Source organism: Macaca nemestrina, chromosome 3 (genome assembly GCF_043159975.1).
Source record: "Macaca nemestrina isolate mMacNem1 chromosome 3, mMacNem.hap1, whole genome shotgun sequence".
NCBI lineage: Eukaryota > Metazoa > Chordata > Mammalia > Primates > Cercopithecidae > Macaca > Macaca nemestrina.
Genome location: NC_092127.1, coordinates 157,443,122 through 157,450,241, shown reverse-complemented (window position 1 = coordinate 157,450,241; position 7,120 = coordinate 157,443,122). Strand labels below are relative to the sequence as shown.

The window sequence follows — 7,120 nt, the reverse complement described above, 5'->3', positions numbered from 1 at the left end:
TAAAACAAATTAAAGTGGGCTGGGCATGGTGGCTCATGCCTATAATCTTAGCACTTTGGGAGGCCCATGTAGGAGGATTGCTTGAGCTCAGGAGGTTGAGACCAGCCTGGGCAATGTAGTGAGACCCTTATGTACAGACAAAAACTAGCCAGGCATGACGGTGCCTGCTTGTAATCTCAGCTACTTGGGAAGTTGAGGTCGGAGGATTGCTTGAGCCCAGGAGGTTGAGGCTGCAGTGGACTGAGACTGTGCCCCTATACTCCAGCCTGGGCAACAGAAGGAGACTCTATCTCAAAAAAAAAAAAAAAAAGTTAGCCAGGCATGGTGGGGCATGCCTTTAGTCCCAGCTACTCGAGAGGCTGAGGTAAGAGGATAGCTCGCACCTGGGAGGTTGAGGTTGTAGTGACTCACTGCACTCCAGGCTGGGCTACAAACACCCTGTCTCACAGACACACCAAAAAAACAAAAAACATTAATTATTTTTCCCCTAGTAAAGATCTTTCTTGTTACCTACTATGAATATAACGAAGTAGTGTTTTTAAAAGTATGAAGACTGTAGCAGAATGGCTATATTTAAGTCGTGGCTCCACAGTTTACTTGCAGTTGTACACTTTGGATAAGTCACTTACTTCACCTCTCTAGTTGCAATTTTGTTGTCTGTAATGTGAGGATAATAGTACCTACCTCATAGGGTTGCTACGAAGATGAAATGGACGAGGTGCGGTGGCTCACGCCTATAATCCCAGCACTTTGGGATTCTGAGGAGGGCAGATCACTTGAGGTCCGGAGTTCGAAACTAGCCTCGCTAACATGGTGAAAACCCATCTCTACTAAAAATACAAAAATTAGCTGGGCGCAGCAGCTCACACCTGTAATCTCAGCACTTTGGGAGACTGAGGCAGGCAGATCACCTGAGGTCAGGAATTTGAGACCAGCCTGGCCAACATGGTAAAACTCGATCTCTACTAAAAATACAAAAATTAGCTGGGTGTGGTGGCGAACGCCTGTAATCCTAGCTTTTTGGGAGGCTGAGGCAGGAGAATCTCCTGAACCCAGAAGGTGGAGGTTGCAGTGAGCCAGCATCGCAGCATCGCACCACCGCACTCCAGACTGGGCGACATGTCGAGTGAGACTCTGTCTCCAAAAAAAAAAAAAAAAAAAAACAATAAAAATACAAAAATTAGCTGGGAGTGGTCGTGCATGCATGTAGCCCCAGGTATTCGGGAGGCTTAGGCAGGAGAATCGCTTGAAAGTGGGGGGTGGAAGTTGCAGTGAGCCGAGATCATGCCACTGCACTTCAGCCTGGGAGACAAAGCAAGACTCCTTCTCAAAAAAAAAAAAAAAAAGATGAAATGTATTTATACACCCATAAATACATAGAGCAGTAAGTATTCAATAAATGCTATAATTGTGGTTGAAACTTTAGAAAATTAAAAAAATTAGGAAGAGCAAGAAAAGGTAATCAATAATCCATCTTCCAAAGGCAGCCAATATTAAAATATTGAAGTATTTACTTACAATAAAATTTCCATGGATATTTGTACCCAGTGGAAATACTTATGTATGTGATTTGTATCTTATTTTTTATTTTTATTTTTTAGACCAGGTCTTGCTCTGTCATGCAGGCTGGAGATTCATCCCCCTGCCTTAGTAGCTGGGACTACAGGTATGCACCACCTCACCTGGCTAATTTTTGTATTTTTTGTAGAGAGGAGGTTTCACCATGTTGGCCAGGCTGATCTTAAACTCCTGGGCTCCGGTGATCCACCTGCCTTGGCCTCCCAAAGTGCTGGGATTACAGGTGTGTGAGCCACCACACCCAGTTGATTTGTCTCTTCTTTAGTCCAGAGCCTCTCTTCTCGTCTTCATTCTGCTTTGTGTCTCAGGAGGGACTCATGAGGACTCCATCAATGGATTATACTGAGCTCTTCTATTTGGGTTTACCTAATGGGGACACTGTGATAGGGTATTAATTTCCCTTCTCCTTTGAGGAAGTTCTCCTTTGAGGAAGTGGGGTGGGTTGGCTGTGCCCCTTTACTGAAGGTCTCACCTCTTGTCTTTCCATGACACCTCTTGTCTTTCCTTTCTGTCTTTCCATATGGCCATGCTTTCTGGGATCTCCATTTCAGCCTACATTTGGTAACTGCTGTTGATAGACAGCTGCAACAAGTTCTGCAATAATCTTTATTGGTTTCCCTGAACCTTTTGTAAATGATTCCTTTGCTAAATCTCCTCAAATTACCCAGTTTGAGTGTACCATGTCCTTTCTTCTAGGACTTTGATACATAGGAGAAGAACAAAGTTTTTTTCAGGAAGATTAATTTTAGTAGCTGTATAATATTCTAGAGTGCCAATATACCAACAATAATGGCAATTACTTAATGTGCATGTCAGGTGCTTTATAGACATCATTTTATTCAGTAATTAGCACCTCCAGAGATTAGTATTTTACAGATGAGGAAAATGACTTCATGGAAGGCTGAAAACTTATTTGCCTGAAGTGACAGAGCTAATAAGCAGCAAGGTCAGTCTTACTTTAGAATCTGTATTCTTCCCACTAAACCCAGTGGTTCCAAAGCCCAGCTAACCATGAAAGAGAAAAATCTGGCTGGCACGGTGGCTCATGCCTGTAATCCCAAAACTTTGGGAGGCTGAGGCAGGCAGATCTTTTGAGCTTTTGACTACCTGACCAACCTGGCAAAACCACATCTCTACTACAAATACAAAACTTAGCCAGGCGTGGTGGTGCACACCTGTAATCTCAGCTACTTGGGAGGCTGAGACACAAGAATCACTTGAACCTGGGAGGCAGAGGTTGCAGTGAGCTGAGATCGAGCCACTGCACTCCAGCCTGGGTGAGGGAGTAAGACTCTGTCTCAAAAAAAAAAAAAAAAGGAGAGAGGGAGAGAAATCTATTTCCACTCCCAGAGATCTTAACTTAGTAGGTCAAGAGTAAGACCCATAAATCTCTATTTTTATAAAAGTTCCTCGGGAGATTCTGATGATAAGCTAGATTTGGGAAAGAAAGCACCGTTTACCTCATCTTAATATACTGATGTTTCCTTTTTATTGGATATTTAGATCATCTGTACATTTTGTCCTTATAAATAAGACTGAAATAAAGATGGTTACATATAAAGTCTTGCCCATATTTAATACTGTTCACATAATACAAGTCTCAAAAGAATGAATGGCGAATCAAAAATAGAAATATTTTTGGCCGGGCGTGGTGGCTCATGCCTGAGGATCACCTGAGGTCAAGAGTTTGAGACCATCCTGTCCAACATGGTGAAACCTCGTCTCTACTAAAAACAAAAAAATTAGCCAGGTGTGGCGGCACACATCTGTAATCCCAGCTACTTGGGAGGCTGAGGCACAAGAATCGCCTGAATCTAGGAGGCAGAGGTTGCAGTGAGCTGAGATCGCACCACTGCACTCCAGCCTAGGCTACAGAGCAAGACTCCATCTCAATATATAAATAAATTTTAAAAATAAATAAATGGTCCTTGGCAAAGCCTGAGTCCTGTCCTCTCACTCCTCCCCAGTCAGAATGAGCTTCACCATTTGCTCCACCTTCTCCACCAACTACCGGTCCCTGGGCTCTGTCCAGGTGCCCAGCTATGGCGCTCGGCCAGTCAGCAGCTCAGCCAGCATCTATGCAGGTGCCGGGGGCTCTGGTTCCTGGATCTCCGTGCCCCGCTCCACCAGCTTCTAGCGCGGCATTGGGTTTGTGGGCCTGGCCGCCGGAACGGCCGGGGGTCTGGCAGGAATGGGAGGCATCCAGAATGATAAAGAAGCCATGCAAAGCCTGAACGACAGCCTGGCCTCCTACCTGGACAGAGTGAGGAGCTTGGAGACCGAGAACCGGAAGCTGGAGATCAAAATCCGGGAGCACCTGGAGAAGAAGGGACCCCAGGCCATTACTTCAAGACCATCGAGGACCAGAGGGCTCAGATCTTCACAAATACTGTGGACAATGCCCGCATTGTTCTGCAGATTGACAATGCCCATCTTGCTGCTGATGACTTTGGAGTCAAGTATGAGACAGAGCTGGTCATGCACCATTCTGTGGAGAACTACATCCATGGGCTTCGCAAGGTCACTGATGACACCAATGTCACTCGCTGCAGCCGGAGACAGAGATCGAGGCTCTCAAGGAGGACCGGGTCTTCATGAAGAAGAACCACGAAGAATAAGTAAAAGACCTGCAAGCCCAGATTGCCAGCTCTGGGTTGACCGTGGAGGTAGATGCCCCCAAATCTCAACACCTTGCCAAGATCATAGCAGATATCCGGGCCCAATATGACGAGCTGGCTTGGAAGAACTGAGAGGAGCTCGACAAGTACTGGTCTCAGCAGACTGAGGAGAACACCACATTGGTCACCACTCAGACCGCTGACGTTGGAGCTGCTGAGATGCCACTCATGAAACTGAGACATACAGTCCAGTCCTTGGTGATCGACCTGGACTCCATGAGAAATCTGAAGGCCAGCTTGGAGAACAGCCTGAGGGAGGTGGAGGCCCGCTATGCCCTGCAGATGGAGCAGCTCAACGGGATCCTGCTGCACCTGGAGTCAGAGCTGGCACAGACCCGGGCAGAGGGACAGCGCCAGGCCCAGGCCCTGCTGAACATCAAGGTCAAGCTGGAGGCTGAGATTGCCACCTCCCGCCGTCTGCTGGAAGATGGCAAGGACTTCAATCTTGGCGATGCCCTGAACAGCAGCAACTCCATGCAAACCATCCAGAAGACCGCCACCCACAGGACAGTGGATGGCAAAGTGGTGTATGAGAGCAACGACACCAAAGTTCTGAGACATTAAGCCAGCAGAAGCAGGGTACCTTTTGGGGAGCAGGAGGCCAATAATCAGTTCAGAGGTAAAATAAATAAATATTTTTAAGATTTTTGATTTTTTTGAGATGGAGTCTTGCTCTGTTGCCCAGGCTGGAGTGCAGTGGCACCATCTCGGCTCACTGCAACCTCCGCCTCTGGGGTTCAAGCAATTCTCCTGCCTCACATTCTGGAGCAGCTGGGACTACAGGTGCACTCCACCACTCCCAGCTAATTTTTGTATTTTTAATAGAGATGGGGGTTTCACCATATTGGCCAGCCTGGTCTCGAACTCGTGATCCACCTGCCTTGGCCCCCCCAAAGTGTTGGGATTACAGGCATGAGCCACTGTGCCTGGCCACTTTTTGATGTTTTATTCAAACATTCATTTATTTGGTTACTTAAATATTCATTTAAAAATTCTGCATGCTTTCCCTGCCTGGCCAACATGGTGATATCCCATCTCTGCTAAAAATACAAAAATTGCCAGGCATGGTGGCTCACGTCTGCAATCCCAGCACTTTGGGAGGCTGACCACCTGAGGTCGAGAGTTCGAGACCAGCCTGGTCAATGTGGTGAAATCTCGTCTCTACTAAAAATACAAAAACTAGCTGGGCGTGGTGGTGGGCGCCTGTAGTCCCAGCTACTTGGGAGACTAAGACAAGAGAATCGCTTGAACCTGGGAGGTGGAGGTTGCAGTGAGCCAAGATTGTGCCACGGCACTCCAGCCTGGGCAACACAGCCAGACTCTGTCTCAAACAAAACAAAACAAAAGAAAACATCACAAAAATTAGCTGGGCATGGTGGCACATGCCTGTAATCCCAGCTACTTGGGAGGGTGAGGCAGGAGAATCACTTGAACCTGGGAGTTGGAGGTTGCAGTGAGCCGGGATTGCACCACTGCACTCCAGCCTGGGCAAGAAGAGTAAAACTCCCTCTCAGGGAAAAAAAAAAAAAAAATTCTGCATGCTTTCTACCAATATTTATTTATTCATTTTTCTACAAATATTTATTAGACATTTATCATGTGCCAAACACTATGCCAGAGTTTTGAAATACAACAGTGAGGCCAGGTACGGTGGCTCATGCCTGTAATCCCAGCACTTTGGGAGGCCAAGGCAGGAGGATCACCTGAGGTCAGGAGTTCAAGACCAGCCTGGCCAACATGGTGAAACCCCATCTCTACTAAAAACAAAAAAATTAGCCAGGGATGGTGGTGCAGGCCTGTAATCCCAGCTACGTGGGAGCCTGAGGCAGAAGAATTGCTCGAACCTGGGAGGAGGTTGCCGTGAGCCAGGATCAAGCCATTGCACTCCAGCCTGGGCAACAAGAGCAAAACTCCATCTCGGAAAAAAAAAAAAAAAAAAACTGCATTCTTTCTACAAATATTTACTAGACCTTTATCATGTGCCAAGCACTGTGCCAGAGTTTTAAAATAGTGAGACTGGGTGTAGTGGCTCATGCCTGTAATCCCAGTACTTTAGGAGGCCAAGGCAGGAGAATCACTTAAGCCCAGGAGTTTGAGACCAGCTTGGGCAAAGTGGTAAAACCCTGGCTCTACTAAAAATACAAAAATTAGCAGGTCATGGTGGCATGCACCTATGGTCCCATCTACTTGGGAGGCTGAGGTGGGAGGATCTCTTGAATCCGGGAGTGGGAGGTTACAGTGAACTGAGATCATGCCACTGCACTCCAGCCTGGGTAACACAGTGAGACTCCACCTTAAAATAATAATAATAATAATAATAATAATAATAATAATGTGAATAAAATATTTAATTTACAATTGCAATTGGTCTATGAAGGAAGAGTAAGGGAGAATATAACTTCTGATTTATATATGATTAGTGAAGATATTATTAAGGAAATGACATTTACACTGAAGCTTGATGAATGGCTAGATGCTGGCTGTGCAAAGAGGGAAGAGACAACATTCCAGGCAGAGGAAGTGGCATATGTAAAGGCCCAAACATCATGTGAGGGAATGTGGCAAGTTATCTAAAATAGATGTACGTTGTAAGACATGTGTGTCATATGGCCATGTATATACTGAGGTAAAACAAGAGTGAATATGGAGGAATTAATTAAGTTATTGTAGTGGCTTATGAAGATGAAGTAGGAAGGAGAAGACTGACAGCTTGAAGTAGAGAGGTGTCAGTAGAGATAATGAAAAGTGGATAGATTATAGATTTATTTAGAAAGTAGGGCTGGGCGCAGTGGCTTACACCTGTAATACCAGTACTTTAGGAGGCCAAAGCGGGTGGATCACTTAAGGTCAGGAGTTTGAGACCA

At 45.9% G+C, this 7,120-nt stretch overlaps 1 pseudogene; it reads left to right on the top strand.

Annotated features, from left to right (window-relative positions):
* The first annotated feature begins 3,550 nt into the window (after nucleotides 1–3,550).
* Nucleotides 3,551–4,820, top strand: LOC105487963 (keratin, type I cytoskeletal 18 pseudogene; annotated as a pseudogene).
* The last annotated feature ends 2,300 nt before the right edge of the window (nucleotides 4,821–7,120 follow it).